Source organism: Phocoena phocoena, chromosome 4 (genome assembly GCF_963924675.1).
Source record: "Phocoena phocoena chromosome 4, mPhoPho1.1, whole genome shotgun sequence".
NCBI classification, from domain to species: Eukaryota; Metazoa; Chordata; class Mammalia; order Artiodactyla; family Phocoenidae; genus Phocoena; species Phocoena phocoena.
In genome coordinates this window covers 6,446,333-6,472,468 of record NC_089222.1, presented here as the reverse complement: position 1 = coordinate 6,472,468, position 26,136 = coordinate 6,446,333, and positions in this window count along the sequence as shown.

Here is a 26,136-nt window from a genome sequence, read left to right as displayed (position 1 = left end):
GGCTGGAGGATAGATGGTAAAGTAAGGAAAACAAATGATAGAAGCCCGAAGTATCAGAAAGATCACCAAAAACTTGGACACAATGCACAAAGGTGGTGGCACGGCATTTCAGTGTCATTCAGGGGCAAAGGCCACTCAAGGATTATCTACAGGAATATATTCAGTTCGGCATATTACTAACTAGTGATTCAAGGTCTCAAACTTGGTAAAGTTACTTGTTAACATTAATTACTTTTGTCTGATAGAGGTGCAAATGTTTTTTTTTTTTCTGAAACAGATAACTCCAAAATGTATGGTATTTTGGACATTTATCTATAATTAAAAAAAAATAACTCAATTAACCTAACCTAATATTTCTTTGTTAAATGGTCTATATACACCTATTTTTTTAAAGTGCTCTCCTAATTGGTCATAACATCTTACTCTTTGTGTCATTAATGAATGAGTTAAGTGAAAAATAAAAGATTCCACATGTTCATTCTTTATTTGCGCCTGGCAATCATGATTTTCCTTTTTTTTTTTGCGGTACACGGGCCTCTCACCGCTGTGACCTCTCCCGTTGCGGAGCACAGGCTCCGGATGCGCAGGCCCAGCGGCCATGGCTCACGGGCCCAGCCGCTCCGCGGCATGTAGGATCTTCCCGGACCGGGGCACGAACCTGTGTCCCCTGCATCGGCAGGCGGACTCTCAACCACTGCGCCACCAGGGAAGCCCTGAGTTTACTTTTTAAAAGTTATATTTTAACAATAGGATCAAGAATTAAACTGAAAAGCAAATTGCCGTTTTTTTAAAAACAGAAAGTTAAAATGAAAGGGCTGAGCCATGTAACTGGAGGGTATATCAATCATGGGTACTTGGGACAAAAACCTACAAAGAAATGTCATGAAAGAAGATTCAAGTCCTGTCAAAGGATACAGCGCTGTCCGGGAATTTCCTTCTACTTGGAAAGCACTTCCCCTCCACAGTCTCAGCTCTCATAATCCAGCAAATGACCATTGCCTTTGCAAGGCTGTCAGTATTTCCCCAAGAAAAGTTACTTCCTTCAAATCATTTGGTTCATCCTTCTTTAAAGCACCTGCTATTTTGTATTGTCATTGATCTGCTGAAATGTCACTACTGGCTCCGTCTTAGCTTCGTGCCCACTGTGAGCTCCTGTCCCGGCTGGCCCAGCACTGACCGAAGTTGATTCCTGAAAGATGCACAGCCTTGCTCCTTGACTTACAGATCCTTAGCTGGTGCATCCCAATGGAGCTTTATCTTGGCTGGTTTAAGCTCTGACCTCTCGAGGCGGGGCAAAGCCCTAAATAAATGATCATCACGTCGCAGGAAGGGGACCCCTTCCAGGGCCTGAGAGCGGGCTCTTGTCTAACACTCAGAAATGAATAGTCCGAGGAGATAGCCGTGCTGACAAAGCAAGAGACATTATCGGGAAGGGGCGTCCAGGTGGAGAGCAGGAGGGTCAGGGAACCCAGGAGAACCGCTTCACCACGTGGCTCACAGTCTCAGGCTTTATGGTGATGGGGTTAGTTTCCGGGTTGTCACTTGCTTGGCCCATATTTGGTCTGACTCAGGGTCCTTCATGGTGGTGCACACATCTCTCAGCCAAGATGGATTCCAGCGCAAGGGCTTCTGGGAGGTTGGCGGGAAAATCATCTCCTCCCTCTTCCTTTTGGCCCCTCCCAAATTCGCCCGGTGAGTTCTCAGTGGCAGCACCTTGCCCCTTATCAGGACCTCCTGCCGTGAGACACTGGGAAAGGCAGGCAGTTTCGGTCAGCAGTTCCCTAACTATCACAGGACACCCTTCCACCTCGGGCTTCACCACCACCTATGACCCGAAGAACATTTACTTCTGTAGAACTTTCAGGGGGGATCCAGATCTCGCCTCTGCTTTCTTCTTTCACTTCTGATTTCCTATTTGAATTTCCCTTCACCCAATATGCTCTCTTTGGTTTCTGTGGGCTCCTTTCCCCCAGCCCTGGGCCAGCGGCCACTCTATTCTTACACCCAGCCTTGGCTCGAAAACCACAGGTTTGGCCAGAGACTTAGGCTGTTTAGAAGTTATTTGAGGGGTTTGGCTTCTGGACGCTATTATTGTTCTCAAATCCGGGCCCTTGTGTACCTGCCACACTACCTTGTCCCCCAGCTGCCAGCATTCTGAAGAGCTGAGAGAACTTAGCGTGTGATCGAGAGGACATACCCCCAAGTACCTGCATTTACAGTTCTCAGTCTTGAGCCTCTGCACCCTTCAAAGTCCACTGGCAGTGAAATGGAGCAGGACCCTACGGGGCCTTCCCAGGCCAGGAATCCCCTGCCCCCCAACCATGTCCCCCGCCTACCTTTTGTCTATAGAAAAACTTTAGCCAAAGAATAAATTTAATCAGAGAAGTGAGAAAATGCAGAAGCAAAGAAAAGCAGTCAAACAGGACCAAATAATAATAGTTTAGTCATTAAACAAGGTCAAGGACCTTTAGTTCCTCCTCAAGAGTTATAGATAATACTCTGAGTCATGCCCTTTGAGCCGTTTTGCAGCTACTGAAACCCCCGCCAGGTGGAAGAAGTTAACTACATGATGATCAGACTGTAGCCACGACATAAGCTGCTCCATCTTACACAGTTCTGGGAATGGACTTCAAGGAAATGGAAACCAACCGACCCTGGAACTAAAGACTAACTATACTTAAAACAATCAAGATGACACTGATCAGACCACCCCATGGCCAATTTCAAGGTGACCGTCAGAGCTGCCTGTGCTGTTTCTGCACGTAGCCGGCTCCCTCCGCCTATACACCCCTGAAACTCCCCTTTAAAAGCTCTTGCCCCCGATCGGTAGAGGGGAGTTGGCCTTTGCACACAAGCCCACCTTCTACCCCAGTTGCCAGTCTCCAAAATAAAGCAACCTTTCCTTTCTACCAATACTTACCTCTAGAGTACTGGCTTTTGAGTGGTGGGCGGCCGGACCTGAGTTTGGTAACAGCAGGTCAACCTGAGCTTTGTATTAATTCTAGAGTACTTCTCCTCCCTGTTTCCCACTGCTCAACAGTTAGCAACATGGTCATTCTCTTTAGAGGGCTGCCACATCACACTGCATCAACCCACGATCCATTTGACATCAATCTCTAGTGTGGCTAATTTGGCCCCTTGCACCAGACCGTTGGAAAATACACCTTCCACTTACCATCAGGAACATCGACCAGAACTCTCACACCACCTCCTTGGGCAACACAATGGTCTCTTAAACCTTAGTTTTTCTTTTACTTTTCGTTAGGTATATAATAATGCTCACTTTAGTGAAATTTATCCATATCCATCTATCTATATTTGCCATAAGATAAAAAAATAGCATTGCTATAATTCTGCCATCCAGAGATAAACACTGCTAACAGCATGGAATCCACTTCATACTTTTACTTCTACAGTACATAAATATAAAACGTGATTATGAAAAATAGCATTTTATTGCCCTTTGAAATCTTTTTGTATATAAGAAAATCCATTTCCATGTCAATATGTATACTTTTAAATAACTAAACTGCATTTCATTGTATAGATGACCAATGTTGATGCGAATAATTCCTTAAGGTTGGAATTTAGGTGGTTTTCATTTTTTCACCATTACAGACGGCACTGCAATGGAATTTTGATCATAAATGTGTACTAGTCAGATTAGAAAAAATTCAGTAAAGTATAAGGAAGGACCAACATCCCCAGCAATAGAAAATGTTGCTACAGGCTGCGCCCATCACTGTTGCCTGCAGCTTATGCTCTGAGACAGGAATCCTAACAGGACCCAAGGAAGGAGAATCCGTGAACTTGCCTATTAGAAACAGCAGGCCCAGAAAGACCTTTTCTCATGGAAGGATAAACAAACAGTGGAAATAAAAACAACAAGGGGCCTGTGAAAGGGCGAAACATTTAAAGAACAGAGAACATTATATTCAACATGAAGAGGAAAAAATATGTTTAAAACATTACTGATAAAAACTGGGGGAAAAGTAATTTATTTACTTTTTTAAAGTATTTTACGAAAACAAGGACTTTCGGAAACAGGAAAAGAAAGATGAGGTCATGATGCAAGTGAATGAATTGAAAACCAGAGGGGTGGATTATGAAAAACCGTAAGCAAAAGAAAAGTGTCATTGCAGGATGCAAAGCTGCACTGGAAATAGGGAAGAGCCTGCCCTACTGATACTGCCTGAGAAACAGGTACCTTTCTGTTGAAAATGGTGTTATGCTGTATATGACTCATTTATTCTAACAAACAATTCCAGACACCTACTGTGAATGTCAACATTTGAGGATAAATGCTGAGAATCCCAGTTTGTAAAGAAATCACCTGTCGCAGGGGAAGATGGCTGGTTCTCAAACTGAGGCTGGTACAGTGCTGTTGGAACATAGTGAAGGTAGGCTTAACCACCCAAAGAGGGAGGAAGGTCTTCATGCAGGATGTAACTTGTAAATCAGGGCTTGTGAATGCGGCAGATTTGGCCAGATTCCAAAGGGACAGGAAAAATTCCAGGGAAAGGAACGAGCATGGGCAAAGTTCTCAAATCCACCTCCATCTATATTTAATGCCTCTTAGTATTAACATTGCCAGGGATCATTTTAGCTCCTTAAAATAACCTTTGCCTGAGAAACACGCATGCCCACGTGTCAATGTTATGACAATTTCAGCTGTGAAAAAATGGTTGTATTACTAAAGAATGTGAGACATTATTCCCATGGGCTAGCTCTAGTTCATACAGTAAATAATCGCATATTTTTTAGCCTATTGAAAAGTTACAGAAAACTCAAATTAGTACTTTTAAAAATATGGTAAGACAAAGCAGAAGTGCAGTTCCCAATATTTAAATTATTGTTTCTCTAAAGGTCTCAGTGTCTGAACAAAGAGCTAATTGCTCATCGATAGTGCAACTGTAGAAAACACAGATGTTCCATTTCTTTAAATAACTGCTCTTCCTACAGAATGGCCACGTCCTGTGAGATATGTTCATCCGAATAGAATATGGATTGTTTATGGAAGCAATCACATCCTATTTTTGGAACCACTTGATATAACTCTGTCACTGCACAAAATACAACCTTCTCCCAGCCCCCAACTTTTTTTTTTTTTTTTTGGTATGCAGCAAGTATTCAGTTTAACAACACAAAATAACTCTGACGTTCTGAAAATCTGGCAACATTTCATTTTTCCATTATGTCAGGTGGGAATGAAAAGGAACCAAATATTACTGATAGTAACATTAGAAAAGCTTGTCCTCTTGGCTGATATGCAGGTGGGAATCATTGCTGGTAACAGAATCTTTGTAACAATCATTTTATCTCCAAATATAGCTCAACATTGAGCTCCATGGTGAAATTTAAAAAGAGAGAAGGTTGATAGGCATTCAAATTCTATTTCATCCTTGGAATCTCCTGGTAAAGGCTTTTTTTCTTTTAATTTTTATTGGAATATAGTTGATTTACAATGTTGTGTTAGTTTCAGGTGTACAGCAAAGTGAATCAGATATACATATACTTATATCCACTGTTTTTCTTTTTTTTTTAGACTCTTTTCCCATATAGGCCATTACAGAGTACTGAGTAGAGTTCCTTGTGCTATACAGCAGGTTCTTGTTAGTTACCTATTTTATACATAGTAGTATGTATATGTCAATCCCAATCTCCCAATTTATCCCTCCCCCGCCTTATCCCTGGTAACCATAACTTCCTTTTCTACATCCATGACTCTACTTTTGTTTTGTAAATAAGTTCATGTTTACCCTTTTTTAAAGATTTCACATATAAGTAGTATCATATGATATTTGTCTTTCTGTGTCTGACGTACTTCACTCAGTATGACAATCTCTAGGTCCATCCATGTTACTGCAAACGGCATTATTTTGTTCTTTTTAATGGCTGAGTAATATTCCATTGTATATGTGTACCATATCTTCTTTATCCATTCCTCTGTTGATGGACATTTCAGTTGCTTCCATGTCCTGGATATTGTAAACAGTGCTGCAGTGAACATTGGGGTGCATGTATCTTTATGAATTATGGTTTTCTCCCGTATATGCCCAGGAGTGGGATTGCTGGGTCATACGGTAGTTTGTGCTGGGAAAACTGGACAGCTACATATAAAAGAATGAAATTAGAACACTCCCTAACACCATACACAAAAATAAACTCAAAATGCATTAAAGACCTAAATGTAAGGCCAGACACTATAAAACTCTTAGAGGAAAACATAAGCAGAACACTCTATAACATAAATCACAGCAAGATCCTTTTTGACCCACCTCCTAGAGAAATGGAAATAAAAACAAAAATAAACAAATGGGACCTAATGAAACTTAAAAAAGGCTTTTGCACAGCAAAGGAAACCATAAACAAAATGAAAAGATAACCCTCAGAATGGGAGAAAATATTTGCAAACAAAGCAGCAGACAAGGGATTAATCTCTAAAATATACAAATAGCTCATGCAGCTCAATATCAAAAAAACAAATAACTCAATAAAAAAATTTAGAAGATCTAAATAGACATTTCTCCAAAGAAGACATACAGATGACCAAAAAGTACATGAAAAGAAGCTCAACATCACTAATTATTAGAGAAATGCAAATCTAAACTACAATGAGGTATCAGCTCACACCAGTCAGAATGGGCACCATCAGAAAATCTACAAACAACAAATGCTGGAGAGGGTGTGGAGAAAAGGGAACCTTCTTGCACTGTTGGTGGGAATGTAAATTGATACAGCCACTATGGAGAACAGTATGGAGGTTCCTTAAAAAACTAAAAATAGAATTACCATATGACTCAGCAATCTCATTACTGGCCATACACCTGGTCAAGGATTTGCATGAAGTGCCCTGCAATCACTACCCCATTTTGCATGGGTAAACACGACAGTACTGACACAGGTCTGCTGGTTATTGTCAGGGAGAAAGAGCACCGTATATGGAGTAGGAAGACACATTCCAGTCACTTAATTCTCAGAATGCTTTTAAAATTTTTTTCTAAAATTTAATGGCTATCAGTTTCTTTGAATGCAAAATGGGACCACGAATGAGAACATATTATGCAAAAGAGGAAAATGAGAATATATATGGGACAAATCTTTTATAAACCATCAAGTGTTAGAAATCTATCTTTATGAATAATGCATCATTATTTTTATATGAGATAAGAATTTACAACAAATTGCTTTTGAGCCTTTGACAATTAACACACAAAACTAAAGAAGGCTGGAGAAAAAGTACTAAACTGCTTTTCAGATACTAACACTATTTAGCTAACTGCTGTATTTCAAAGTGTGTATAGATCCAACTAGTTATGGGTTAAACATATATTTCACACACACACACACACACACACACGCTCACAGATTGCTAATTGTCTTTCTTCTTCCTAAACCATCACTGTCCTATTTCCCTCTTCAGTATGACTGATCTGCCACCCAATAGCTCTGTGGCTCTAGAGTTTCATTCAGCCATTTAGTTCATTGTTGGAAATGATTAAGATTTGCTAGGCATTATATCTGTTCTATGTGTTTATCATATAGGTTCCATCTATTTCACGTAGTTTCTAGATCTCTAAAATAGGTAAGAGAGAGTTGCTTATTAAAAACTGTTGAAAGGGCTTCCCTGGTGGCGCAGTGGTTGAGAGTCCACCTGCTGATGCAGGGGACGCCGGTTCGTGCCCCGGTCCAGGAAGATCCCACATGCCGCGGAGCGGCTGGGCCTGTGAGCCATGGTCGCTGAGCCTGCGCGTCCGGAGCCCGTGCTCCACAACGGGAGAGGCCACAACAGTGAGAGGCCCGCGTACCGTAAAAACTGTTAAAATAAGCCTCTTGAAATTTCCTAGCTCAACAACCTTTTAAAATGTCAAATACAGAGAGCTTTTGCACTTCTTTTCAACTCTTTTAAACAGGGTCTCCTTTGCTTGCTGCCAAAAACACTAAAAACTGGAATTTACTACTTTCAGGAAATTATTAAAATTTTAATTAAAAAAATAATATCTAGCTGCTTTAGTGCAATGAGTTCAAAGTTTTTTAAGTCTAACCAACAGTTCGATAACACAGAGACCGGTAATCACTGCATCTCACATATAATATATTCATGTACAGATATGACTGACAGGTCAAAATTTAAATGTGGAAATGTTGGAAGTGACACGGGCTAGGGAAGGGGAACAAAGGAGGCTTTTACTGGAGAAAGCAGGAGAGAATGCACAGAACACTCCATACATTCCCTGACTATAAAAAGATAGCATTTGAGGAACAAAATAAATATGACTCATAATTGCAGAATGTAGAGTAAATAGGCTTTAAATTAAATTTCATAGGAAAATTTCATCATATTTGATGACTAAATGTATATATACATTTGTTTTAAATAAAAAATAAACATACTAGTCTTAAATTAGTATTTGAAAAACTACATCATATTTTCTAAAATTCCTAAGAATGAAATGTATGTGTGTGTTTGTACTGCGCTCTGTGCTGGGGAAGGATGCTGAGGAGGAAAAAGGGGTTATCTCCATGTTTTTAAAATAATAGAGTTTAACCATCTCTTACACTTCATACTGGAAATACTTTAAAACTCCACATGAACTTGTAAATATTCATGCCTCCTAAAACTGGGAATATTTAGGTAATGATCAACCTTAACAGAATTGCTATTTTTAAATAAACTAAAAAAAAATAAGAGTTTATGTGAGCTCGTCAGCTCTTATTCTTATATAAAATCCATGTTCTAAGAAATATTAGTAAACCTTATTGTTAAGATTCTAAGTGAAATTAAAGAAAACATAAAGTGCTTTGGAGATCACTGGTTTCATGGTGACAATCTGGTCACTGTGACAGGTCGTGCTATGAGGGGGCTGGACACTTGAGTTCATGTTCTCCCTGTGCCACCTACAAAGCTACATGACTCCAGGAAAGTTACATAGGTTCTTAAGGGTTTCTTTTATTGGTAATATGCATATTCCTAATATTAACCTCATAAAGTGGTTTTGAGAATCAAAGGATCTAAAATGATACTCATAAATCATTCAACGTGACAAACTGGAAATGCTCAAAGTATACTTTAGCATTCTTGTTGAAATATAAGAGCTACATTGCAGAAATTGCACAGTTTTTCTAGAACATTTTGACTGAGTTTTATTTATTAATTTTTCAGCTTTATTGAGATATAATTGACATCTGACCTTGTGTAAGTTTAAGAGGTACAATAAGAAGACTGGACACAAGCATATATTGTGAAATGATAACCACAAAAGGGTTAGTTAACACTTCCCGTAACTCAGAAAATTACCTTTTTTATGTGTGTGTGGTTAGAAAATTTAAGATCTACTCCCTTAGCATTGTCCAATTTTTATTTCCATTAAAAGTCATTAAATATTTCCATATTTAACTATTGGCCAACAAGTTATTTTATTATAATTGGAGAGATAGGATGGATTTCCCATGTCTCTATACATAGGTATTTATCATCCTTGCACATCATGCCAAGATTCAGAGAGAACTGTATTTTACAAGAGATTTCTAAAAAATTACAATATGATCACTTTTGTAAAGTTTCTCAGAAGTCATAGAAGATAGTAAAATGGACATTTATCAATATATCAAACTAAAAATAAACTTGAGAGTGATTTAGGACTTTGAAAATAAAATCAGTGAGAACTGAAAACAAAATAAAGTCTTATTTCTGTGTTAAACAGTACTCTAAACGAAATTAACCTAGCTTCTGGCTCCAAGGAATACTTGTTCCTGGAATCTAACACTATAAATCAACTGAAGAGCTTATTTATTGAGACTCACAGTTTGCCTATGAAAGCTCACTTCAGGGCCCTTGTTTGCTGTCCATACCAGCACATTTCTCTGCTTTGCAGGACCTGTCAAAATTATCCATCCTTGTCCTACCACTGCTTAAATGCCTGCCCTGATTTCCTGTTTTGAGACATTATTAGCTCTAAGTGATGCACTCCCTGGCACTCCCTGGTAGGTCTAAGAAACTTAGCTTTGCTTCATCAACAGATTTCTCCAGTGGACTTTTAGAGTTGACACCAATTTTAAGATAACTCTTACGGTATCTAGGCAATATATGAATATCTTATATCCTCTTTATGTTAAACGGTAACGTGTTCTTTCCATTGGTGTACAGATTAATCTGAATATGTGCAGAGGAAACTAAACAGTCATACTTTGATTAAAAGTCATGTGCCATTCAAAGAAATCCAGGGGATCGTTCTCTAGTGCACGAAAATCAAGAGACAGTTGTCTGTCAGTAGGAAATGGATACCATTAGAACTCCCCCTACTCTTTTGTAACTTAAATATTTAAGAAAAAAATCCAATTAATTCTATTATATTCCACAATATACCAACAGCGATTGTGCTACCCTTGGGCCTCTACAGAAAAGCTGTTGTAAAGTAGATCAGCATTGCTATTCTGTTATTTGCCCCTTTACTTTTTTTTCTCAAATATAAGCATTTATTAATACTTCATGTAGGAAAAAGGTGTTATAAGGCAGTACATTAGTGATGTAAAATAGTAATTCATCAGAGACAAAAATATGATTTTCCACTATTCCAGGAAAGTAACAAAATATATGCATTTGAAATATCAATTGGCATAAAACTCAATAATAGAAATAAGCCATTATATTAGAAATTTAAAAATAATAGCCAAATTATATTGAATTCTATAAAAGTCACTTTAATACTTTCAGTTATTTCATGTTATCTTGGACCTGACCTTTTATTTAACATCTTTATTGGCGTATAACTGCTTTACATTGTTGTGTTAGTTTCTGCTTTATAACAAAGTGAATCAGTTATACATATACATATGTTCCCATATCTCTTCCCTCTTGCGTCTCCCTCCCTCCTACCTTCCCTATCCCACCCCTCTAGGTGGTCACAAACCACTGAGCTGATCTCCCTGTGCTATGCGGCTGCTTCCCACTAGCTATCTATTTTACATTTGGTAGTGTATATATGTCCATACCATTCTCTCACTTCGTCCCAGCTTACCCTTCCCCCTCCCTGTGTCTTCAAGTCCATTCTCTACATCTGTGTCTTTATTCCTGTACTGCCCCTATGTTCTTCAAAACAATTTTTTTTAGATTCCATACATATGGGTTAGCATATAGTATTTGTTTTTCTCTTTCTGACTTACTTCACTCTGTATGACAGTCTCTATGTCCATCCACCTCACTACAAATAATTCAATTTCATTCCTTTTTATGGCTGAGTAATATTCCATTGTATATATGTGTCACATCTTCTTTATCCATTCATCTGTTGATAGACACTTAGGTTGCTTCCATGTCCTGGCTATTGTAAATAGTGCTGCAATGAACATTGTGGTACATGTCTCTTTTTGAAATATGGTTTTCTCAGGGTATATGCCCAGTACTGGGATTACTGAATCATATGGTAGTTCTAATTTTAGTTTTTTAAGGAACCTCCATACTGTTATCCATAGTGGCTCTATCAATTTACATTCCAACTAAAAGTTCAAGAGGTTCCCTTTTCTCCACACCCTCTCCAGCATTTATTGTTTGTAGACTCTGTTTTTTTGTTTTTTTTTAAAGAAGATGTTGGGGGTAGGAGTTTATTAATTAATTTATTTATTTTTGCTGTGTTGGGTCTTTGTTTCTGTGAGAGGGCTTTCTCTAGTTGTGGCACGCGGGGGCCACTCTTCATCGCAGTGCGCAGGCCTCTCACTATTGCAGCCTCTCTTGTTGCGGAGCACAGGCTCCAGATGCGCAGGCTCAGTAGTTGTGGCTCACAGGCCTAGTTGCTCCGTGGCATGTGGGATCTTCCCAGACCACGGCTCGAACCCGTGTCCCCTGCATTAGCAGGCAGATTCTCAACCACTGTGCCACCAGGTAAGCCCCTTGTAGAATTTTTGATGATGGCCATTCTGACCAGTGTGAGGTGATACCTCATTCTAGATTTGATTTGCTTTTCTCTAATGATTAGTGATGTTGAGCACCCTTTCATGTGTTTGTTGGCAATCTGTATGGCTTCTTTGGAGCCATTTAGGTCATCTTCCCATTTTTGGATTGGGTTGTTTGTTTTTTTGATATTGAGCTTCATGAGCTGCTCATATATTTTGGAGATTATTTCTTTGTCAGTTGCTTCATTGGCAAATATGTTCTCCCAGTCTGAGGGTTGTCTTTTTGTCTTGTTTATGGTTTCCTTTGTTGTGCAAAAGCTTTTAAGTTTCATTAGGTCCCATTTGTTTATTTTTGTTTTTATTTCCATTTCTGTAGGAGGTGGGTCAAAATGGATCTTGCTGTGATTTATGTCATAGAGTGTTCTATGTCTTCCTCTAAGAGTTTTATAGTGTCTGGCCTTATATTTAGGTCTTTGATTCATTTTGAATTTATTTTTGTGTATGGTGTTAGGGAGAGTTCTAATTTCGTTCTTTTACGTGTAGCTGTCCAGTTTTCCCAGCACCACTTATTGAAGAGGCTGTCTTTTCTCCATTGTATATTCTTGCCTCCTTTATCAAAGATAAGGCGACCATATGTTCATGGATTTATCTCTGGGCTTTCTATCCTGTTCCATTGATCTATATTTCTGCTTTTGTGCCAGTACCATACTGCCGTGATTACTGTAGCTTTGTAGTATAGTCTGAAGTCAGGGAGCCTGATTCCTCCAGCTCCGCTTTTCTTTCTGAAGATTGCTTTGGATACTTGTGGTCTTTTGTGTTTCCATACAAATTGTGAAATTTTTTGTTCCGGTTCTGTGAAAAATGCCATTAGTAGTTTGATAGCGACTGCATTGAATCTGTAGACTGCTTTGGATGGTACAGTCATTTTCACAATGCTCATTCTTGCAATCCAAGAACATGCTGCATTTCTTCATCTATTTGTATCATCTTTAATTTCTTTCATCAGTGTCTTATACTTTTCTGCATACAGGTCTTTTGTCTTCTTAGGTAGGTTTATTCCTAGGTATTTTATTCTTTTCGTTGCAGTGGTAAATGAGAGTGTTTCCTTAATTTCCCCTTCAGATTTTTCATCATTTGTTTATAAGAATGCAAGGTTTTTTGTGCATTAATTTTGTATCCTGCTACTTTACCAAATTCATTGATTAGCTCTAGTAGTTTCCTGGTAGCATATTTAGGATTCTCTATGTACAGTATCACATCGTCTGCAAACAGTGACAGTTTTACTTCTTCTTTTCTAATTTGGATTCCTCTTGTTTCTTTTTCTTCACTGATTGTTGTGGCTAAAACTTCCAAAACTATGTTGAATAAGAGTGGTGAGAGTGGGCAACCTTGTCTTATTCCTGATCTTAGTGGAAATGCTTTCAGTTTTTCACCAGTGAGAATGATATTGGCTGTGGGTTTGTCATATAAGGCCTTTGTTATGTTGAAGTAAGTTCCCTCTATGCCTAATTTCTAGAGAGTTTTTATCATAAATGGGTGTTGAATTTTGTTGAAAGCTTTTCCTGCATCTATTGAGATTATCATATGGTTTTTATCCTCAAATTTGTTAATATGGTATATCACATTGATTGATTTGCATATAGTGAAGAATCCTTGCATTCCTGGGATAAACCTCACTTGAGCATGGTGTATGATCCGTTTACTGTGCTGCTGGATTCTGTTTGCTAGTATTTTGTTGAGGACTTTTGCATCTATGTTCATCAGTGATATTGGCCTGTAGTTTCCTTTTTTTGTGACATTTTTGTCTGGTTTTAGTATCAGGGTGATGGGGAGCTCGTAGAATGACTTTGGGAGTGTTCCTTCTTCTGCTATATTTTGGAAGAGTTTGAGAAGGATAGGTGTTAGCTCTTCTCTAAATGTTTGATAGAATTCACCTGTGAAGCCATGTGGTCCTGGGCTTTTGTTTGTTGGAAGATTTTTAATCACAGTTTTAATTTCAGTGCTTGCGATTGCTCTGTTGATATTTTCTGTTTCTTCCTGGTTCAGTCTCAGAAGGTTGTGTTATTCCGAGAATCTGTTCATTTCGTCCAGGTTCTCTATTTTATTGGCATATAGTTGCTTGTAGTAATCTCTATGATCCTTTGTATTTCAGCTGTGTCAGTTATTACTTCTTTTTCATTTCTAATTCTGTTGATTTGAGTCGTCTCTTTTTTTTTTTTTGATGAGTCTGGCTAATGGTTGATCAATTTTTTTTATCTTCCCAAAGAACAAGCTGTTAGTTTTATTGATCTTTGCAATCGTTTCCTTCATTTCATTTTCATTTATTTCTGATCTGATTTTTATGATTACTTTCCATTGGCTAACTTTAGGGTTTTTTTTGTTCTACTTTCTCTAATTGCTTTAGGTGTACGTTCAGTTGTTTGAGATTTTTTTTGTTTCTTGAGGTAGGGTTGTATTGCTATACACTTCCCTCTTAGAACTGATTTTGCTGCATGCCATAGGTTTTGGGTGGTTGTGTTTTCATTGTCATTTGTTTGTAGGTGTTTTATGATTTCCTCTTTGATTTCTTCAGTGAACTCTTGGTTACTTAGTAGCATATTGTTTAGCCTCCATGTGTTTGTATTCTTTACAGTGTTTTTCCTGTAACTGATATCTAGTCTCATAGCATTGTGGTTGGAAAAGATACTTGATAAGATTTCAATTTTCTTAAATGTACCGAGGCTTGATTTGTGACCCAAGATATGATCTATCCTGGAGGATGTTCCATGAGCACTTGAGAAGAAAGTCTATTCTGGTGTTTTTGGATGAATTGTCCCATGAATAACAATTAAGTCCATCTTGTTTATTCTGTCATTTAAAGCTTGTGTTTCCTTATTTATTTTCATTTTGGGTGATCTGTCCATTGGTGAAAATGAGGTGTTAAAGTCCCCTAGTATGATTGTGCTACTGTCGATTTCCCATTTTATGGCTGTTAGCATTTGCCTTATGTATTGAGGTGCTCCTATGTTGGGTGCATAAATATTTACAATTGTTATATCTTCTTCTTGGATTGATTCCTTGATCATTATGTAGTGTCCTTCTTTGTCTCTTGTAACAGTCTTTATTTTAAAGTCTATTTTGTCTGATATGAGAATTGCTACTACAGCTTTCTTTTGATTTCCATTTGTATGAAATACCTTTTTCCATCCCCTCACTTCCATTCTGTATGTGTCCCTAGGTCTGAAGTGAGTCTCTTGTAGACAGCATATATATGGGTCTTTTTTTGTAACCATTCAGTCAGTTTGTGTCTTTTGGCTGCAGCATGTAATCCATTTACATTTAAGGTAATTATTGATATGTATGTTCCTATTACCATTTTCTTAATTGTTTTGGGTTTGTTATTGTAGGTCTTTTCCTTCTCTTGTGTTTCTTGCCTAGAGAAATTCCTTTAGCATTTGTTGTAAAGCTGGTTTGGTGGTGCTGGATTCTCTTAGCTTTTGCTTGTCTGTAAAGATTTTAATTTCTCTGTGAAATGTGAATGAGATCCTTGCTGGGTAAATATTTTAAATTTTATTTTATTTTTACTTATTTTTAGCTGTGTTGGGTCTTTGTTGCTGCATGTCGGCTTTCTCTAGTTATGGCGAGCGGGGGCTACTCTTCATTGTAGTGCACAGGCTTCTCATTGTGGTGGCTTCTCCTATCGCAGAGCACAGGCTTTAGGCGTGTGGGCTTCAGTAGTTGCTGCACACAGGCTTTGTCTAGTTGTGGCGAGCGGGGGCTACTCTTCATTGCCGTGCACGGGCTTCTCGTTGCAGTGGCTTCTCTTGTTGCCGAGCACTGGCTCTAGAGTGTAGGCTCAGCAGCTGTGGTGCACGGGCTTAGTTGCTCTGTGGCATTTGGGATCTTTCCAGACCAGGGCTCAAACCTGTGTTGCTTGCACTGGCAGGCAGATTCTTAACCACTGCACCACTTGGGAAACGCTGGGTAGAGTAATCTGGTTGTAGGTTTTTCCCTTTCATCACTTTAAATATGCCCTGCCACTCCCTTCTGGCTTGCAGAGGTCCTGCTGAAAGATCAGCTGTTAACTTTATGGGGATTCCCTTGTATGTTATTTGTTGTTTTTCCATTGCTGCTTTTAATATTTTTTCTTTGTGTTTAATTTTTGATAGGTTGATTAATATGTGTCTTGGCATGTTTCTCCTTGGATTTATCCTGTATGGGACTCTTTATGCTTCCTGGTCTTGATTGACTATTTCCTTTCCCATATTAGGAAGTATTCAACTATAATCTCTTCAAATATTTTCTCAGTCCCTTTCTTTTTCTCTTCTTCTTCTGGGACCCCCTATAATTCGAATGTTGGTGTGTTTAATGTTATCCCAGAAGTCTCTGAGACTGTCCTCAATTCTTTTCCTTCTTTTTTCTTTATTCTGCTCTGTGGTAGTTATTTCCACTATTTTATCTTCCAGGTCACTTGTCCGTTTTTTGCTTCAGTTATTCTGCTATTGATTCCTTCTAGAGAATTTTTAATTTCATTTATTGTGTTGTTCATCATTGTTTGTTTGTTCTTTAGTTCTTCTTGGTCCTTGTTAAATGATTCTTGTATTTTCTCCATTCTATTTCCAAGATTTTGGAACATCTTTACTGTCATTACTCTGAATTCTTTTTCAGGTAGACTGCCTATTTCCTCTTCATTTGTTAGGTCTGGTGGGTTTTTACCTTGCTCCTTCATCTGCTGTGTGTTTCTCTGTCATCTCATTTTGCTTAACTTACTGTGTTTGGGGTCTCCTTTTTGCAGGCTCCATGTTTTTAATTCCCATTGCTTTTGGTGTCTGCCCCAGTTGCTAAGGTTGTTTCAGTGGGTTGTGTAGGCTTCCTGGTGGAGGGGACTAGTGCCTGTGTTCTGGTGGATGAGGCTGGATCTTGTCTTTCTGGTGGGCAGGACCACATCTGGTGGTGTGTTTTGGGGTATCTGTGAACTTAGTATGATTTTGGGGCATCCTCTCTGCTAGTGGGTGGGGTTGCGTTCCTGTCTTGCTAGTTGTTTGGCATGGTGTGTCCAGCACTGTAGCTTGCTGGTCGTTGAGTGGAGCTGGGTCTTAGCGTTGAGACGGAGACCACTGGGAGCGCTCTTTCCGATTCTTATTATTTGGGGCCAGGAGGTCTCTGGTGGTCCGATGTCTTTAACTCGGCTCTCCCACCTCAGAGGCTCAGGCCTGACACCCGGCGGGAGCACCAGGACCCTGTCAGCCACACGGCTTTTCAGCTGACAGCGTCCTCTGGGAGCCTGGCCCTGTGCTAGCTGGTGAGACCTGAGTAAACTCATTAAGACTGGGAGCCACAGCAGTTCTGTGGGAGCTGCTGCCTAAGGAAGTGGGTGAGGCCTGCACCTTTACTCTTGAACACTTTTCTGAAAAAGCATTTGGCTCCCTTCCTAGAGGAAGCTTAAACTATTTTGTTTTCCACATCTAAGAAACTGAAATCGTACTGACAATCTTACTGCTTTTTGAGACAAACAGAATTGCATTGGTGATTAAAAAAAAGAAAAAAGGGGTGAATCTTCCACTTTCTCGATAGGGTTCTCACTTTTTCAGACTAGTGGATAACTGCTCTGGACCAGGGTTCCTCAAAGGTACTCTAGAAGAGTGATTGAATGAACCACATGGAATCTTCTGGCTGGAGAGACCATTTTCCTGCAAATGTGAGTAATTTGCCCCCTTCTCACCAGGAGAAATGAATCCTCGTGACCACAGGTGTAGGTGCCACAGGGAAGGAAGGTCTGGGCTAGGAGAGACACCATGCAGTGTTGCAGTGTGTCTTAGTTATAAGTGGTACCTTGACCTACACAACACAATTCTTGTAGCTCTATCTTCCACATGCATAACTATTTCCTCAGGTTACAGGTCCGCCGTTGTATGAAACAACCCACTAGAAAAATTCAGCACATTTCATTTAGCAAACCTCACATCAGAAGGAGACCACCTACATGAATTTCCTTGTTTCGTATTGCTAATTCATTCAAAAGCATTTTCTAAATGACTACTATTTTCCAGGTATTACTGCCATCCTTAGAGTGATGGCTTTTCATATTCCTATAGAAAAGATGGATTTCTCCAAACAGGTACTTGTATCATTTTGTTTATTTTGTTTACCTTTGGGAAGCTTCTACATCAAATGCCTTGTCTTTATTAAACTACAAATCCAAATTCATTTGCAGCTCCTTTTGTTCATACAAAGGTTACTGTGTTTCTATCAATCTGGGATGAAAGTACCAAATGCTTGTCTTTCTGCAGAGAAATCAGAACTCCTCCTTGCTGAAGATCAGACTCCCACCTGCCTCCCCAAGTTGGCCATCCTCTGGCCTTTGATCACGATGCTAATTCATCATAAACCCACACCTCATAATGATCCATCTGTTTAGATTTTCTCATCAGTAGTTGTTAAAATTAGGCAAAGATTTGTTTGTTGGTTATTTTTATTCACAGCCACATTAATACAAGCCTTAAAGTAATCAACTTGTATTATGTGGCCTCTCATGCAGGGTACACAGATTTGCAGCCTGTTTAGTTTATCTAGGCTCATGCTTGCGAGGCAGCTGTTAGGCATTTAGCTAATAAAATCCTCTTCCTCCGGGGAACTATGCTTTGTCCAGTCCCAGGGAGACACATATAGCCATGTAGTTTACAGTTTAACACTGGAGGCATTTTAAATCAGTTGCTAGTTCCAGATTTTGGTGGACAGTCTCTTTAAAACTAGTGAACTATTTCAAGCATGACCAAATTTGGTCACTGTGGTTTTTATTTTAATTTTCTTGAAGAGAGTGGGTGAACACTTAATATTATAATTTTGAGATGAATCACGCTGACTTCAAGTGTTAGGAAGTAAAGGATCTTTGAATGTACTTAAACCCGTCTTCTGTTCAGTGCTTCTATTTGACGTTTTCTGGGGGAAGAAGGGTCTTATCTGTCTTTTTCAAATACTGAAGAAATGAAAATATATGAGATTAAACCTTTTCTCATTTGATTGTGTCCCGGCCAAAAGATCATATCAATGAAAACTCATTCAAATGCCTCATTAAAATTCAGTCCCTAGATGAGCAAACTTAATTGGCCTGAAGTCAAGATACATAATTATTTAAATTAGGAACATTTCTAGAAACAGAAGGTTATGATGAAAGGCATCTATTTACATCATTCCACTGAATTGGAAGTTATGATAAAAACTGTGTATTTTTGCTAAAAAGAAAGTGAAATATAAAATTATAACTCTATAGCATCTTTAAAACAAAAGAGGTTTATTTAAAATATCTTAGAGGCCCTTCGGTTCGTTTGTATTGAAAGGAAGATAAAGTCTTTCTTTTACAAACACATCCTATCAAAGCTAACAGTGTTGTGATAAATTACCCTGAGGCTTAGCACAAATAGCTTTGAACATTAAAAAAAATGAATGGCAAAAAATATCAATAAAAAGTTATTTTCAAAATTAGTATGTGCGCAGATATCACAAACATAGGGAGAACTCTGAGACTCGGTTCATGGGAGTCAACAAAACGATGATCAATAGAAACCCAGAGTGTGAAAATTAAGAATTAGTAAAAACACAACAAAGAAGATCCCTGCATGCTTCTCAACACCCTGCGTAGTTCTCTGTCATTCCATTTATATGGCATATTTTTCTTAGCACCCAGGGACCCAGGGTGGTTTCCTTGACAGTATCATAGTTATTCGGGTATAAGATAAATACTTACAGAATCTCAGAAAAAGGGTTTATAGCTCATTAAAATTCCACCTGCTATAGAACTGCTGACACACTGTTTTTTATTTCCCAAAAGGCATGTTGGTTTGAGGCTAGTTTTCTTTTTTTTTAGGATTGGTATTATTATTGTTGCAGGTATTTGCTAAGGGAAGACAATGCAAAAAAAATTCTAAGAATAAACACGGAACAGCTTTGTGTAACTTGAGCCATGCTGTCACACTTCTCCTCCATGTCGGTGTATTGCCCTCATTTTCATGTTCTTGTTTTAACTATTCTTTTTCTATTATCAGGTAAAAGGAATGATCAGAGTTTCTCTCCACATACTGTCTGTATTAGTGGTTTACATTAGTGGTTACAATAAAGCAATTGGTTCATTCAAGAGAACTGAAATTAATCCCCTCCTTTCCACAATAAAAGGAGAAAATGACAAAACAAATAGCAAAAGTGGTATCTATCCCTATACACAAACAACCAGGGGGCAGCTGAATAGAGGTTTAAGAGGGTAGAATAGCAAGGGTAGGTTGAGTCATCAGAAAGCAAAGACACTGTTCACACCTCTTACCTTTTATGGGACTCAGGGTAAATGGAGGGCTATTTGGAAAAATGTTGTCACTAGTGTGTGAGTTTCAACATATACATCAAGAGATGATTTTAAAATGAGATTTTCCTGTTGGGACTGCCATGGCTATGTCTCTTATTTTAGTGTTGTTTTATTTACTTTATTTTGTATAGTTTATTTATTTATTGTTAATTTTTATTGGCGTATAGTTGATTTACAATGTTGTGTTAGCTTCTTCTGTACAGCACAATGAATCAGTTATACATATACATATAACCAGCCTTTTTAAGATTCTTTTCCCATACAGGCCATCACAGAGTACTGAGAAGAGTTCCCTGTGCTAGACAGTAGGTCCGTATTAGTTATCTGTTTTATATATAGTAGTGTGTATGTGTCAATCCCAATATCCCAATTTATTCCTCCCCCCCTTAACCACCGGTAACCATAAGTTTATATTCTACATCTGTAACTCTACTATTTTGTAGATAAGTTCATTTGTAGCCTCTTTTAATATTCCACATATAAGTGCTACCATGTGATATTTGCCTTTCTCTGTGTGACTTACTTCATTCAGTATGACAATCTCTAGGTCATCCATGTTGCTGCAAATGGCATTATTTTGCCCTTTTTTGTGGCTGAGTAATATTCCAGTGTATATATGTACCACATCTTCTTTATCCATTCCTCTGTTCGTGGACATTTAAGTTGCTTCCACGTCCTGGCTATTGTAAACCATGTTGCAATGAACACTGGGGTGCATGTATCTTTTTGAACTATGGTTTTCTCCTGATACATACCCAGAAGTGGGATTTCTAGATTATATGGTAGCTCTTTTTTTAGTTGTTTAAGGAATCTCCATATTGTTCTCCATGGTGGCTGTACCAGTTTACATCTCCACCAACAATATAGGATGGTTCCCTTTTCTCCACATCCTCTCCAGCATTTATTTTTTGTACGTTATTTGATGATAGCCAATCTGTCCAGTGTGAGGTGATACCTATTGCAGTTTTGATTTGCATTGCTCTGATAATTAGTGATGTTGAGATTATTACACCAGCCAGTGGCAGCTTAAAAGCTAAACTGGTTCCATAAAATTCTAACCTAAAGCCAAAAAAGATAACCAGTAACAACCAAGTATGTACTGGACTTTGTTCTTCAAACTTCCCACTTTAATATCAGAAACAGTTCTTTCTAAATGTCCATGAATATTGAAGGTATTCTAGGCCACACCAAAGTTTAATATATATCAAAAGGTAAAAACTCTCTAAATCATGTTCTGCTACCTGAACACAACAGAACTCGGCATTTAGAGTCAAAGAATAAAGAAAATTAGAATATTTGGAAATTAATAAAGGTTTTCCTGGCTAGAGGTTATCAACTTAAGTAATGAATACTGTGTGCATATTTTTGTAGTATTTGAATCTTATTTCTTATTTTGTTTTTTGTCAGCTCTTCAAGCTGATCTTCCACATCATTTATTTACTTTTCTCTTGGGTTTTGATTCTGTATTTGGCTGCTTCTGATGCATAGCTTTTTTTTATGTTTGTCTTGTTTTTTAATTTATTTTTGGCTGTGTTGGGTCTTTGCTGCTGTGTGTGGACTTTTTCTAGTTGCTGCAAGCTGGGGCTACTCTTTGTTGCAGTGCATGGGTTTCTCATTGCAGTGGCTTCTCTTTTTGGGAGCATGGGTTCTAGGTGCGCGGGCTTCAGTAGTGGTGGCATGCGGGCTCAGTAGTTGTGGCTCGCGGGCTCTAGAGCGTAGGCTCAGTAGTTGTGGTGCAAGGGCTTAGTTGCTCCGCAGCATGTGGGATCTTCCCGGACCAGGGCTTGAACCCATGTCCCCTGCATTGGCAGGTGGATTCTTAACCACTGCACCGCCAGGGAAGCCCTGACGCATGGTTTTAATTGTGCATTTATGTTTAAAATGTCATCTTTACACAAATAATACTTATTTACAGACTTTAGAGAATAGAATAAGCAAAAAAGGAAAACAAAAATGACATATCTGCCTAAATCCCAAAGTAATTATTTTAACCACTGATAATATGCTTGAATACAGTCAGTCATATAACTTTAGGCATGATTTTTTCCAGTGTAGCATGTATACTGCTTTGTAACTTTAATTTTAACACTCTGTTAGCCTTAACAAGTAAACGTTCTCTGCACAAGCAACTGAAATTAATTCATACTATTTATTGTAAATATCCACAACAATTTATCTACTCGGTCCTTTATTGTGTGATATTTGGGTATTGGAATAAGTTATTATCGGCGTTATTATTTTGGTGCTTTTATTCAAGAATGCAGCAATCAGAATCAGTGACTTTTTCAGTGGAGTTCGTAAGTCTAAAATTTCCTTCCTTGATATTTCAGAAAATTGTCTCTGGTTTGTAAGAATGATATAAATATTTTTATTCCTCAAATTGGAGAATATATGTGAAACATTCATAATTGTCATTTTCACACTAATGTCAATAGCTTTAGTAATCTGATACAAAACATAAAATAATAACATAGGGGATTAGGTTGTTTGTGGCCAAAAAAAACCCGTTCATTTCTTCTGACATTTTCCCTCTCTTCTTTATTCCAACATCATTTTATAATTCTGCAATATATTGTATTTATCTTTTTATTCACTGAAGCGTGTGATGTTTAAGTCATTTTATCTCCCTTTAATTTTTAATCATTTAAGCTAAATTGCGAGCCTGCAATGACTCTTGACAGGGAGATCTTGTGATATTAATCAATGTCTTTATCTTCAGGGCCAGCCTTTGTTACTTATTAGCTCCAACGTTATTTCAAATGCTGGCCTTAGATCCCAACATCCAAGAGGAAATATCCAAATCCTTCCCACTCCTATCAAATAAAGACAGCCTTAATTTAAAAATCTCTTCACTTGCTATCAGATGGTTTCATAATGTATTAAATGGTATCAGGAACATGGTCCTCTATAATAACATCTGTTTGAATAGTTGCCCCCCATGTCTTGCCTTTGATAGTTCCGTTGTAAAATTGCTGAGGGATTTAGAGAATGCTGAAGAATAATGTCAGGATTCAGTCTTCATTCATTCATTATTCAACAAGCATGTATGATGGTCAACCATTATCAGGAACCAGGCTTGGCACTAGCAGTTACAAGATGTAATATACATGTTGCCTGGCATTAAGGAGATGGGTATTCTAGCTGCAAACACAGGCAATTACAATCATAATCCATTTTGAAAGGTGTAACCCTGGGGGCCAGAACTGGCCATCCAGGAGCTCCTCCTCTGTTTACTAGCTGTGTAATGTGGGGCAAATTAATTTGCCTAAGTCAGTGGTCAAATATATAAAATGATAATGATAACTGTATATAACCTATGGAGCTCTCAAGGGTTAAATGACATACTATGTAAAAGGTTATAAACTGGGGCATGGAATAAACACTCAATCGGCATACGTTTTTATCATTACTAACACTGATGAGAGAGTGAAATACACAGCCTTGTGAAATATTGGACCTTGAGGAACTTACACTGTCTCTCTTTTTTTTTTTTTTTTTTTTTTTGCAGTACGCGGGCCTCTCGCTGTTGTGGCGTCTCCCGTTGCGTAGCACAGGCTCCGGACGCGCAGGCTCAGCGGCCACGGCTCATGGGCCCAGCTGCTCCGCGGCACGTGGGAGCTTCCCGGACCGGGGTACGAACCCGTGTCCCCTGCATCGGCAGGCAGACTCTCAACCACTGCGCCACCAGGGAAGCCCTACGCTATCTCTTGATATGGCGAAGGTTGCGACTTTAGGGATAGAGAGGAGTTCACCTTGAAGTAGAGAAGGGGAGAGAGGACTTTTAGACACAGGGTACACCTAGAACAAAAGCACAGAGAGGTGAGAGAGCATGGCAGGATCGTCTGTGAATAATCAAAAATAGGAACCTTGGCAACCCCTCCTCAAGGGGGAGGGGGTGGGGGAGGCATGGAGTGGGAGTTTGGGATTAGCAGATGCAAACTATTATATATAGAGTGGATAAACAAAAACACCCTACTGTACAGCACAGGGAACTATATTCAATATCCTGTAATAAACCATAATGGAAAAGAATATGGAAAAGAATATATATATGTATAACTAACTTTGCTGTACAGCAGAAATTCAACACAACGTTGTCAATCAACTATACTTCAATAAAATAAATTGAAAAAAATAGGAACCAACCGCTGTTGAACAAAATGGGGCTGGTTATATAAAGCACTGTGAGCCTGTATCAGGGGTTGGCAAATTTTTCTGTAAAGAGTGAGATAGAATATACTTCTGTCTTTAGGAGTCGAACCTTTTCTGTCACAACTTTGCGACTCTGCGCTGGTGGTGGGAAAGCAGCCATAGACAACACGCAAACAAACGAGCACGGCTGTGTTCCAATAAAACGCTGCTTACAGAAACTGAAGTTCGAATTTCATACATGTTCATGTGTCATAAAATATTATATTATTAATAATATGTTGATATTTGCACACATTTAAAAGTGTAAATCCCATCTTTTGCTGATGGGCTGTGCAAAAATACAGGCTGTGGCTGTACTTGGACTGCAGACCCAGAGTTCGTCATTTCTACTCTATACAGGGAAGTACTGTGCATCAATTAAAAATATTGTATTGATTTAGAAACAGCCTTAATAGTATACGAAAATGTCCCTGCTTAATATGCATAAGGAAAAGACGGAGAGAAAAGGCACCAAAGACTCAAGAGTAGCTGATTCTCAGTGTTACAGATTTTACTACATTATAGTGGTTATACTTTTTCTTCCTTCCAAATTTTCTAGACTGAGCATAAATTAATTTTAAAATTAGAAAATATAGCTTTCATATATTCATATGTATGCAAAGTTAACTGATAAGTGAGCCAATGTGTTTTCAGGACATGGCCATTTGAAATAAAATTCAGATAATTCATGTCAAAATAAAATCTATACCCCAACAATTTTTATTTCTTTTCCAATTCCTTTTCACATTTTAAGCTGCAGAGAGTTAAAAAAAAAATGACTGGTCAAAGGTGAGTTTAAGAACATGTATACAAAATCTGTGTTAATGTTTAAGATTTCCTTTCAAGTCTCAATTTGTGCTCACATGCACAATTATTCTCAGAAAGGACTATCAGATAGTGGCAATCAGTCTTGGACATTATTGCCATTTGCTCATGGATGGTAGGAGTAGATGCTGATCAATGGGAACCCAAAGGAAAAACAAGGAAGAAGGAACAGGTTTTTAGGTAAGCATAACATTTGGGAAGACATAATTTTGGTTATCCCATCTTAAGATACCAAGAATAGACAAACTCTTCAGAAACAGAATTATTAAAAGTGAAATATGGGGGCTTCCCTGGTGGCGAAGTGGTTGGGAGTCCGCCTGCCGATGCAGGGGCCCCGGTTCGGGAAGATCCCACATGCCGCGGAGAGGCTGGGCCCGTGAGCCATGGCCGCTGAACCTGCACATCCGGAGCCTGTGCTCCGCAACGGGAGAGGCCACAACAGTGAGAGGCCCGCGTACCGCCAAAAAAAAAAAAAAAAAAAGTGAAATATGGTACCTCCTGAGAAACATAACCAATTTCAGATTTATTTCCAAATATTCATTTTTGTAATCACTGAAGATAACGTTGAGACAGTCATCATATTTAATGGGGAAATCTTCCCTGTAAATCAGCATTGACACAAGATCCCCCCACCACCACCACCACGTGTAGTCAATATGAACATCCCAGTTGGGGCAATAACAGCAGGAAGAACAATAAGTTCAGAAGCCCAAAAGTTTGCAAAAGGAACTATACAAATAACACTGCTTCCAAGGTACTCTAGAGAACCATAAGAATCTATACATTATTAAAAATAATAGTAATATTTAACAATGCAGCTAGATTCATGATCCATATAAAAACCAATCTATTCCTCTCTGGCAACATGAAAGAGTTGAAAACAAAATGAGAAAAGAAAC